The sequence below is a fragment of the Ambystoma mexicanum genome, chromosome 12 (assembly GCF_040938575.1).
Source record: "Ambystoma mexicanum isolate Mex_15411 chromosome 12, UKY_AmexF1_1, whole genome shotgun sequence".
NCBI lineage: Eukaryota > Metazoa > Chordata > Amphibia > Caudata > Ambystomatidae > Ambystoma > Ambystoma mexicanum.
In genome coordinates this window covers 182,655,657-182,667,784 of record NC_090936.1, presented here as the reverse complement: position 1 = coordinate 182,667,784, position 12,128 = coordinate 182,655,657, and positions in this window count along the sequence as shown.

The following is a 12,128-nucleotide window of genomic DNA, read 5'->3' as shown; positions in this document are numbered from 1 at the left end:
CAACCTGCACCGCTGAAAGTTCAGAATATGTTAGCAGCCCACAAAAAGGCCTTAAAATGCATCTTAGGCTGCAAAAATGTTGAAAACTTTGGAGGCCCAAAAAAGGGGTTTACAGGCATCCTAGACCCCCTAAAGTCCAGAAAATGTTGGTTGCCCAAAAACGGTGTCAGAGAGCTCTGAATATCCCAAAAACATTTGCAGCCTGAAATGGGCATTAACCCGCATCCTAGACCACTGAAATTCCCAAAAATATTTATGGAAATAACATGCATCCTGCACCACTGAAAGTTCAGAATATGATAGCAGCCCAAAAAAGGCCTTAAAATGCATCTTAGGCTGCAAAAATGTTGAAAACTTTGGAGGCCCAAAAAAGGGGTTTGCAGGCATCCTAGACCCCCTAATGTCCAGAAAATGTTGGATGCCCAAAAACGGTGTCAGAGAGCTCTGAATATCCCAAAAACATTTGTAGCCCATAAGGGGCATTAACACGTATCCTAGACCACTGAAATTCCCAAAAATATTTATGGTACGAAAATTGCATCTTACACCCTGAAAGTTCAGAATATGTTAGAAGCCCAAAAAATGCCTTAAAATGCATTTTATGGCTGCAAAAATGTAGAAAACTTTGGAGGCCCAAAAAAGGGGTTTACAGGCATCCTAGACCCCCTAAAGTCCAGAAAATGTTGGTGGCCTAAAAACTGTGTCAAAAAGCTCTGAATGTCCCAAAAACATTTGCAGCCTGAAATGGGCATTAACCCGCATCCTTAACCACTGAAATTCCCAAAAATATTTATGGCAGGAAAAACGCATCCTACACCGCTGAAAGTTCAGAATATGTTAGCAGCCCAAAAAAGGCCATAACATGCATCTTAGGGCTGCAAAAATGTAGAAAACTTTGGAGGCCCAAAAAAGGGGTTTACAGACATCCTAGACCCCCTAAAGTCCAGAAAATGTTGGTGGCCCAAAAACGGTGTCAGAGAGCTCTGAATATCCAAAAACATTTGCAGCCTGAAATGGGCATTCACCCGCATCCTAGACCACTGAAATTCCCAAATATATTTATGGCACGAAAAATGCATCCTGCACCGCTGAAAGTTCAGAATATGTTAGCAGCCCAAAAAAAGGCCTTAAAATGCATCTTAGGCTGCAAAAATGTTGAAAACTTTGGAGGCCCAAAAAAGGGGTTTACAGGCATCCTAGACCCCCTAAAGTCCAGAAAATGTTGGTTGCCCAAAAACGGTGTCAGAGAGCTCTGAATGTCCCAAAAATATTTGCAGCCTGAAATGGGCATTAAACCGCATCCTAGACCACTGAAATTCCCAAAAATATTCATGGCACGAAAAATGCATCCTACACCGCTGAAAGTTCAGAATATGTTAGCAGCCCAAAAAAGGCCTTAAAATGCATCTTAGGCTGCAAAAATATTGAAAACTTTGGAGGTCCAAAAAAGGGGTTGACAGGCATCCTAGACCCCCTAAAGTCCAGAAAATCTTGGTTGCCCAAAAACGGTGTCAGAGAGCTCTGAATGTCCCAAAAATATTTGCAGCCTGAAATGGGCATTAACCTGCATCCTAGACCACTGAAATTCCGAAAAATAGATTTGGCACGGAAAATGCATCTAACACCACTGAAAGTTCAGAATATGTTAGCAGCCCAAAAAATGCCTTAAAATGCATCTTAGGCTGCAAAAATGTTGAAAACTTTGGAGGTCCAAAAAAGGGGTTTACAGGCATCCTAGACCCCCTAAAGTCCAGAAAATGTTGGTGGCCTAAAAACTGTGTCAGAAAGCTCTGAATGTCCCAAAAACATTTGCAGCCTGAAATGTGCATTAACCCTCATCCTAGACCACTGAAATTCCCAAAAATATTTATGGCACGAAAAATGCATGCTACACCACTGAAAGTTCAGAATATGTTAGCAGCCCAAAAAAGTCCTTAATATGCATTTTAGGCTGCAAAAATGTTGAAAACTTTAGAGGCCCAAAAAAGGGGTTTACAGCCATCCTAGACCCCCTAAAGTCCAGAAAAAGTTGGTGGCCCAAAAACTGTGTCAGAGAGCTCTGAATGTCCCAAAAACATTTGCAGCCTGAAATGGGCATTAACCCTCATCCTAGACCACTGAAATTCCCAAAAATATTTATGGCACGAAAAATGCATCCTACACCACTGAAAGTTCAGAATATGTTAGCAGCCCAAAAAAGGCCTTAATATGCATTTTAGGCTGCAAAAATGTTGAAAACTTTAGAGGCCCAAAAAAGGGGTTTACAGTCATCCTAGACCCCCTAAAGTCCAGAAAAAGTTGATGGCCCAAAAACTGTGTCAGAGAGCTCTGAATGTCCCAAAAACATTTGCAGCCTGAAATGGGCATTAACCCTCATCCTAGACCACTGAAATTCCCAAAAAATATTTATGGCACGAAAAATGCATCCTGCACCGCTGAAAGTTCAGAATATGTTAGCAGCCCAAAAAAAGGCCTTAAAATGCGTCTTAGGTTGCAAAAATGTTGAAAACTTTGGAGGCCCAAAAAAGGGGTTTACAGGCATCCTAGACCCCCTAAAGTCCAGAAAATGTTGGTTGCCCAAAAACGGTGTCAGAGAGCTCTGAATATCCCAAAAACATTTGCAGCCTGAAATGGGCATTAACCCGCATCCTAGACCACTGAAATTCCCAAAAATATTTATGGAAATAACATGCATCCTGCACCACTGAAAGTTCAGAATGTGATAGCAGCCCAAAAAAGGCCTTAAAATGCATCTTAGGCTGCAAAAATGTTGAAAACTTTGGAGGCCCAAAAAAGGGGTTTGCAGGCATCCTAGACCCCCTAATGTCCAGAAAATGTTGGATGCCCGAAAACGGTGTCAGAGAGCTCTGAATATCCCAAAAACATTTGTAGCCCATAAGGGGCATTAACACGTATCCTAGACCACTGAAATTCCCAAAAATATTTATGGCACGAAAAATGCATCCTACACCACTGAAAGTTCAGAATATGTTAGCAGCCCAAAAAAGGCCTTAATATGCATTTTAGGCTGCAAAAATGTTGAAAACTTTAGAGGCCCAAAAAAGGGGTTTACAGTCATCCTAGACCCCCTAAAGTCCAGAAAAAGTTGGTGGCCCAAAAACTGTGCCAGAGAGCTCTGAATGTCCCAAAAACATTTGCAGCCTGAAATGGGCATTAACCCTCATCCTAGACCACTGAAATTCCCAAAAAATATTTATGGCACGAAAAATGCAACCTGCACCGCTGAAAGTTCAGAATATGTTAGCAGCCCACAAAAAGGCCTTAAAATGCATCTTAGGCTGCAAAAATGTTGAAAACTTTGGAGGCCCAAAAAAGGGGTTTACAGGCATCCTAGACCCCCTAAAGTCCAGAAAATGTTGGTTGCCCAAAAACGGTGTCAGAGAGCTCTGAATATCCCAAAAACATTTGCAGCCTGAAATGGGCATTAACCCGCATCCTAGACCACTGAAATTCCCAAAAATATTTATGGAAATAACATGCATCCTGCACCACTGAAAGTTCAGAATATGATAGCAGCCCAAAAAAGGCCTTAAAATGCATCTTAGGCTGCAAAAATGTTGAAAACTTTGGAGGCCCAAAAAAGGGGTTTGCAGGCATCCTAGACCCCCTAATGTCCAGAAAATGTTGGATGCCCAAAAACGGTGTCAGAGAGCTCTGAATATCCCAAAAACATTTGTAGCCCATAAGGGGCATTAACACGTATCCTAGACCACTGAAATTCCCAAAAATATTTATGGTACGAAAATTGCATCTTACACCCTGAAAGTTCAGAATATGTTAGAAGCCCAAAAAATGCCTTAAAATGCATTTTATGGCTGCAAAAATGTAGAAAACTTTGGAGGCCCAAAAAAGGGGTTTACAGGCATCCTAGACCCCCTAAAGTCCAGAAAATGTTGGTGGCCTAAAAACTGTCAAAAAGCTCTGAATGTCCCAAAAACATTTGCAGCCTGAAATGGGCATTAACCCGCATCCTTAACCACTGAAATTCCCAAAAATATTTATGGCAGGAAAAACGCATCCTACACCGCTGAAAGTTCAGAATATGTTAGCAGCCCAAAAAAGGCCATAACATGCATCTTAGGGCTGCAAAAATGTAGAAAACTTTGGAGGCCCAAAAAAGGGGTTTACAGACATCCTAGACCCCCTAAAGTCCAGAAAATGTTGGTGGCCCAAAAACGGTGTCAGAGAGCTCTGAATATCCCATAAACATTTGCAGCCTGAAATGGGCATTCACCCGCATCCTAGACCACTGAAATTCCCAAATATATTCATGGCACGAAAAATGCATCCTGCACCGCTGAAAGTTCAGAATATGTTAGCAGCCCAAAAAAAGGCCTTAAAATGCATCTTAGGCTGCAAAAATGTTGAAAACTTTGGAGGCCCAAAAAAGGGGTTTACAGGCATCCTAGACCCCCTAAAGTCCAGAAAATGTTGGTTGCCCAAAAACGGTGTCAGAGAGCTCTGAATGTCCCAAAAATATTTGCAGCCTGAAATGGGCATTAAACCGCATCCTAGACCACTGAAATTCCCAAAAATATTCATGGCACGAAAAATGCATCCTACACCGCTGAAAGTTCAGAATATGTTAGCAGCCCAAAAAAGGCCTTAAAATGCATCTTAGGCTGCAAAAATATTGAAAACTTTGGAGGTCCAAAAAAGGGGTTGACAGGCATCCTAGACCCCCTAAAGTCCAGAAAATCTTGGTTGCCCAAAAACGGTGTCAGAGAGCTCTGAATGTCCCAAAAATATTTGCAGCCTGAAATGGGCATTAACCTGCATCCTAGACCACTGAAATTCCGAAAAATAGATTTGGCACGGAAAATGCATCTTACACCACTGAAAGTTCAGAATATGTTGGCAGCCCAAAAAATGCCTTAAAATGCATCTTAGGCTGCAAAAATGTTGAAAACTTTGGAGGTCCAAAAAAGGGGTTTACAGGCATCCTAGACCCCCTAAAGTCCAGAAAATGTTGGTGGCCTAAAAACTGTGTCAGAAAGCTCTGAATGTCCCAAAAACATTTGCAGCCTGAAATGGGCATTAACCCGCATACTAGACCACTGAAATTCCCAAAAATATTTATGGCACGAAAAATGCATGCTACACCACTGAAAGTTCAGAATATGTTAGCAGCCCAAAAAAGGCCTTAATATGCATTTTAGGCTGCAAAAATGTTGAAAACTTTAGAGGCCCAAAAAAGGGGTTTACAGCCATCCTAGACCCCCTAAAGTCCAGAAAAAGTTGGTGGCCCAAAAACTGTGTCAGAGAGCTCTGAATGTCCCAAAAACATTTGCAGCCTGAAATGTGCATTAACCCTCATCCTAGACCACTGAAATTCCCAAAAATATTTATGGCACGAAAAATGCATCCTACACCACTGAAAGTTCAGAATATGTTAGCAGCCCAAAAAAGTCCTTAATATGCATTTTAGGCTGCAAAAATGTTGAAAACTTTAGAGGCCCAAAAAAGGGGTTTACAGGCATCCTAGACCCCCTAAAGTCCAGAAAATGTTGGTTGCCCAAAAACGGTGTCAGAGAGCTCTGAATATCCCAAAAACATTTGCAGCCTGAAATGGGCATTAACCCGCATCCTAGACCACTGAAATTCCCAAAAATATTTATGGAAATAACATGCATCCTGCACCACTGAAAGTTCAGAATGTGATAGCAGCCCAAAAAAGGCCTTAATATGCATTTTAGGCTGCAAAAATGTTGAAAACTTTAGAGGCCCAAAAAAGGGGTTTACAGTCATCCTAGACCCCCTAAAGTCCAGAAAAAGTTGATGGCCCAAAAACTGTGTCAGAGAGCTCTGAATGTCCCAAAAACATTTGCAGCCTGAAATGGGCATTAACCCTCATCCTAGACCACTGAAATTCCCAAAAAATATTTATGGCACGAAAAATGCATCCTGCACCGCTGAAAGTTCAGAATATGTTAGCAGCCCAAAAAAAGGCCTTAAAATGCGTCTTAGGTTGCAAAAATGTTGAAAACTTTGGAGGCCCAAAAAAGGGGTTTACAGGCATCCTAGACCCCCTAAAGTCCAGAAAATGTTGGTTGCCCAAAAACGGTGTCAGAGAGCTCTGAATATCCCAAAAACATTTGCAGCCTGAAATGGGCATTAACCCGCATCCTAGACCACTGAAATTCCCAAAAATATTTATGGAAATAACATGCATCCTGCACCACTGAAAGTTCAGAATGTGATAGCAGCCCAAAAAAGGCCTTAAAATGCATCTTAGGCTGCAAAAATGTTGAAAACTTTGGAGGCCCAAAAAAGGGGTTTGCAGGCATCCTAGACCCCCTAATGTCCAGAAAATGTTGGATGCCCAAAAACGGTGTCAGAGAGCTCTGAATATCCCAAAAACATTTGTAGCCCATAAGGGGCATTAACACGTATCCTAGACCACTGAAATTCCCAAAAATATTTATGGCACGAAAAATGCATCCTACACCACTGAAAGTTCAGAATATGTTAGCAGCCCAAAAAAGGCCTTAATATGCATTTTAGGCTGCAAAAATGTTGAAAACTTTAGAGGCCCAAAAAAGGGGTTTACAGTCATCCTAGACCCCCTAAAGTCCAGAAAAAGTTGGTGGCCCAAAAACTGTGCCAGAGAGCTCTGAATGTCCCAAAAACATTTGCAGCCTGAAATGGGCATGAACCCTCATCCTAGACCACTGAAATTCCCAAAAAATATTTATGGCACGAAAAATGCAACCTGCACCGCTGAAAGTTCAGAATATGTTAGCAGCCCACAAAAAGGCCTTAAAATGCATCTTAGGCTGCAAAAATGTTGAAAACTTTGGAGGCCCAAAAAAGGGGTTTACAGGCATCCTAGACCCCCTAAAGTCCAGAAAATGTTGGTTGCCCAAAAACGGTGTCAGAGAGCTCTGAATATCCCAAAACATTTGCAGCCTGAAATGGGCATTAACCCGCATCCTAGACCACTGAAATTCCCAAAAATATTTATGGAAATAACATGCATCCTGCACCACTGAAAGTTCAGAATATGATAGCAGCCCAAAAAAGGCCTTAAAATGCATCTTAGGCTGCAAAAATGTTGAAAACTTTGGAGGCCCAAAAAAGGGGTTTGCAGGCATCCTAGACCCCCTAATGTCCAGAAAATGTTGGATGCCCAAAAACGGTGTCAGAGAGCTCTGAATATCCCAAAAACATTTGTAGCCCATAAGGGGCATTAACACGTATCCTAGACCACTGAAATTCCCAAAAATATTTATGGTACGAAAATTGCATCTTACACCCTGAAAGTTCAGAATATGTTAGAAGCCCAAAAAATGCCTTAAAATGCATTTTATGGCTGCAAAAATGTAGAAAACTTTGGAGGCCCAAAAAAGGGGTTTACAGGCATCCTAGACCCCCTAAAGTCCAGAAAATGTTGGTGGCCTAAAAACTGTGTCAAAAAGCTCTGAATGTCCCAAAAACATTTGCAGCATGAAATGGGCATTAACCCGCATCCTTAACCACTGAAATTCCCAAAAATATTTATGGCAGGAAAAACGCATCCTACACCGCTGAAAGTTCAGAATATGTTAGCAGCCCAAAAAAGGCCATAACATGCATCTTAGGGCTGCAAAAATGTAGAAAACTTTGGAGGCCCAAAAAAGGGGTTTACAGACATCCTAGACCCCCTAAAGTCCAGAAAATGTTGGTGGCCCAAAAACGGTGTCAGAGAGCTCTGAATATCCCAAAAACATTTGCAGCCTGAAATGGGCATTCACCCGCATCCTAGACCACTGAAATTCCCAAATATATTTATGGCACGAAAAATGCATCCTGCACCGCTGAAAGTTCAGAATATGTTAGCAGCCCAAAAAAAGGCCTTAAAATGCATCTTAGGCTGCAAAAATGTTGAAAACTTTGGAGGCCCAAAAAAGGGGTTTACAGGCATCCTAGACCCCCTAAAGTCCAGAAAATGTTGGTTGCCCAAAAACGGTGTCAGAGAGCTCTGAATGTCCCAAAAATATTTGCAGCCTGAAATGGGCATTAAACCGCATCCTAGACCACTGAAATTCCCAAAAATATTCATGGCACGAAAAATGCATCCTACACCGCTGAAAGTTCAGAATATGTTAGCAGCCCAAAAAAGGCCTTAAAATGCATCTTAGGCTGCAAAAATATTGAAAACTTTGGAGGTCCAAAAAAGGGGTTGACAGGCATCCTAGACCCCCTAAAGTCCAGAAAATCTTGGTTGCCCAAAAACGGTGTCAGAGAGCTCTGAATGTCCCAAAAATATTTGCAGCCTGAAATGGGCATTAACCTGCATCCTAGACCACTGAAATTCCGAAAAATAGATTTGGCACGGAAAATGCATCTTACACCACTGAAAGTTCAGAATATGTTAGCAGCCCAAAAAATGCCTTAAAATGCATCTTAGGCTGCAAAAATGTTGAAAACTTTGGAGGTCCAAAAAAGGGGTTTACAGGCATCCTAGACCCCCTAAAGTCCAGAAAATGTTGGTGGCCTAAAAACTGTGTCAGAAAGCTCTGAATGTCCCAAAAACATTTGCAGCCTGAAATGGGCATTAACCCGCATACTAGACCACTGAAATTCCCAAAAATATTTATGGCACGAAAAATGCATGCTACACCACTGAAAGTTCAGAATATGTTAGCAGCCCAAAAAAGGCCTTAATATGCATTTTAGGCTGCAAAAATGTTGAAAACTTTAGAGGCCCAAAAAAGGGGTTTACAGCCATCCTAGACCCCCTAAAGTCCAGAAAAAGTTGGTGGCCCAAAAACTGTGTCAGAGAGCTCTGAATGTCCCAAAAACATTTGCAGCCTGAAATGTGCATTCACCCTCATCCTAGACCACTGAAATTCCCAAAAATATTTATGGCACGAAAAATGCATCCTACACCACTGAAAGTTCAGAATATGTTAGCAGCCCAAAAAAGTCCTTAATATGCATTTTAGGCTGCAAAAATGTTGAAAACTTTAGAGGCCCAAAAAAGGGGTTTACAGCCATCCTAGACCCCCTAAAGTCCAGAAAAAGTTGGTGGCCCAAAAACTGTGTCAGAGAGCTCTGAATGTCCCAAAAACATTTGCAGCCTGAAATGGGCATTAACCCTCATCCTAGACCACTGAAATTCCCAAAAATATTTATGGCACGAAAAATGCATCCTACACCACTGAAAGTTCAGAATATGTTAGCAGCCCAAAAAAGGCCTTAATATGCATTTTAGGCTGCAAAAATGTTGAAAACTTTAGAGGCCCAAAAAAGGGGTTTACAGTCATCCTAGACCCCCTAAAGTCCAGAAAAAGTTGATGGCCCAAAAACTGTGTCAGAGAGCTCTGAATGTCCCAAAAACATTTGCAGCCTGAAATGGGCATTAACCCTCATCCTAGACCACTGAAATTCCCAAAATATATTTATGGCACGAAAAATGCATCCTGCACCGCTGAAAGTTCAGAATATGTTAGCAGCCCAAAAAAAGGCCTTAAAATGCGTCTTAGGTTGCAAAAATATTGAAAACTTTGGAGGCCCAAAAAAGGGGTTTACAGGCATCCTAGACCCCCTAAAGTCCAGAAAATGTTGGTTGCCCAAAAACGGTGTCAGAGAGCTCTGAATATCCCAAAAACATTTGCAGCCTGAAATGGGCATTAACCCGCATCCTAGACCACTGAAATTCCCAAAAATATTTATGGAAATAACATGCATCCTGCACCACTGAAAGTTCAGAATGTGATAGCAGCCCAAAAAAGGCCTTAAAATGCATCTTAGGCTGCAAAAATGTTGAAAACTTTGGAGGCCCAAAAAAGGGGTTTGCAGGCATCCTAGACCCCCTAATGTCCAGAAAATGTTGGATGCCCAAAAACGGTGTCAGAGAGCTCTGAATATCCCAAAAACATTTGTAGCCCATAAGGGGCATTAACACGTATCCTAGACCACTGAAATTCCCAAAAATATTTATGGCACGAAAAATGCATCCTACACCACTGAAAGTTCAGAATATGTTAGCAGCCCAAAAAAGGCCTTAATATGCATTTTAGACTGCAAAAATGTTGAAAACTTTAGAGGCCCAAAAAAGGGGTTTACAGTCATCCTAGACCCCCTAAAGTCCAGAAAAAGTTGGTGGCCCAAAAACTGTGCCAGAGAGCTCTGAATGTCCCAAAAACATTTGCAGCCTGAAATGGGCATTAACCCTCATCCTAGACCACTGAAATTCCCAAAAAATATTTATGGCACGAAAAATGCAACCTGCACCGCTGAAAGTTCAGAATATGTTAGCAGCCCACAAAAAGGCCTTAAAATGCATCTTAGGCTGCAAAAATGTTGAAAACTTTGGAGGCCCAAAAAAGGGGTTTACAGGCATCCTAGACCCCCTAAAGTCCAGAAAATGTTGGTTGCCCAAAAACGGTGTCAGAGAGCTCTGAATATCCCAAAAACATTTGCAGCCTGAAATGGGCATTAACCCGCATCCTAGACCACTGAAATTCCCAAAAATATTTATGGAAATAACATGCATCCTGCACCACTGAAAGTTCAGAATATGATAGCAGCCCAAAAAAGGCCTTAAAATGCATCTTAGGCTGCAAAAATGTTGAAAACTTTGGAGGCCCAAAAAAGGGGTTTGCAGGCATCCTAGACCCCCTAATGTCCAGAAAATGTTGGATGCCCAAAAACGGTGTCAGAGAGCTCTGAATATCCCAAAAACATTTGTAGCCCATAAGGGGCATTAACACGTATCCTAGACCACTGAAATTCCCAAAAATATTTATGGTACGAAAATTGCATCTTACACCCTGAAAGTTCAGAATATGTTAGAAGCCCAAAAAATGCCTTAAAATGCATTTTATGGCTGCAAAAATGTAGAAAACTTTGGAGGCCCAAAAAAGGGGTTTACAGGCATCCTAGACCCCCTAAAGTCCAGAAAATGTTGGTGGCCTAAAAACTGTGTCAAAAAGCTCTGAATGTCCCAAAAACATTTGCAGCCTGAAATGGGCATTAACCCGCATCCTTAACCACTGAAATTCCCAAAAATATTTATGGCAGGAAAAACGCATCCTACACCGCTGAAAGTTCAGAATATGTTAGCAGCCCAAAAAAGGCCATAACATGCATCTTAGGGCTGCAAAAATGTAGAATACTTTGGAGGCCCAAAAAAGGGGTTTACAGACATCCTAGACCCCCTAAAGTCCAGAAAATGTTGGTGGCCCAAAAACGGTGTCAGAGAGCTCTGAATATCCCAAAAACATTTGCAGCCTGAAATGGGCATTCACCCGCATCCTAGACCACTGAAATTCCCAAATATATTTATGGCATGAAAAATGCATCCTGCACCGCCGAAAGTTCAGAATATGTTAGCAGCCCAAAAAAAGGCCTTAAAATGCATCTTAGGCTGCAAAAATGTTGAAAACTTTGGAGGCCCAAAAAAGGGGTTTACAGGCATCCTAGACCCCCTAAAGTCCAGAAAATGTTGGTTGCCCAAAAACGGTGTCAGAGAGCTCTGAATGTCCCAAAAATATTTGCAGCCTGAAATGGGCATTAAACCGCATCCTAGACCACTGAAATTCCCAAAAATATTCATGGCACGAAAAATGCATCCTACACCGCTGAAAGTTCAGAATATGTTAGCAGCCCAAAAAAGGCCTTAAAATGCATCTTAGGCTGCAAAAATATTGAAAACTTTGGAGGTCCAAAAAAGGGGTTGACAGGCATCCTAGACCCCCTAAAGTCCAGAAAATCTTGGTTGCCCAAAAACGGTGTCAGAGAGCTCTGAATGTCCCAAAAATATTTGCAGCCTGAAATGGGCATTAACCTGCATCCTAGACCACTGAAATTCCGAAAAATAGATTTGGCACGGAAAATGCATCTTACACCACTGAAAGTTCAGAATATGTTAGCAGCCCAAAAAATGCCTTAAAATGCATCTTAGGCTGCAAAAATGTTGAAAACTTTGGAGGTCCAAAAAAGGGGTTTACAGGCATCCTAGACCCCCTAAAGTCCAGAAAATGTTGGTGGCCTAAAAACTGTGTCAGAAAGCTCTGAATGTCCCAAAAACATTTGCAGCCTGAAATGGGCATTAACCCGCATACTAGACCACTGAAATTCCCAAAAATATTTATGGCACGAAAAATGCATGCTACACCACT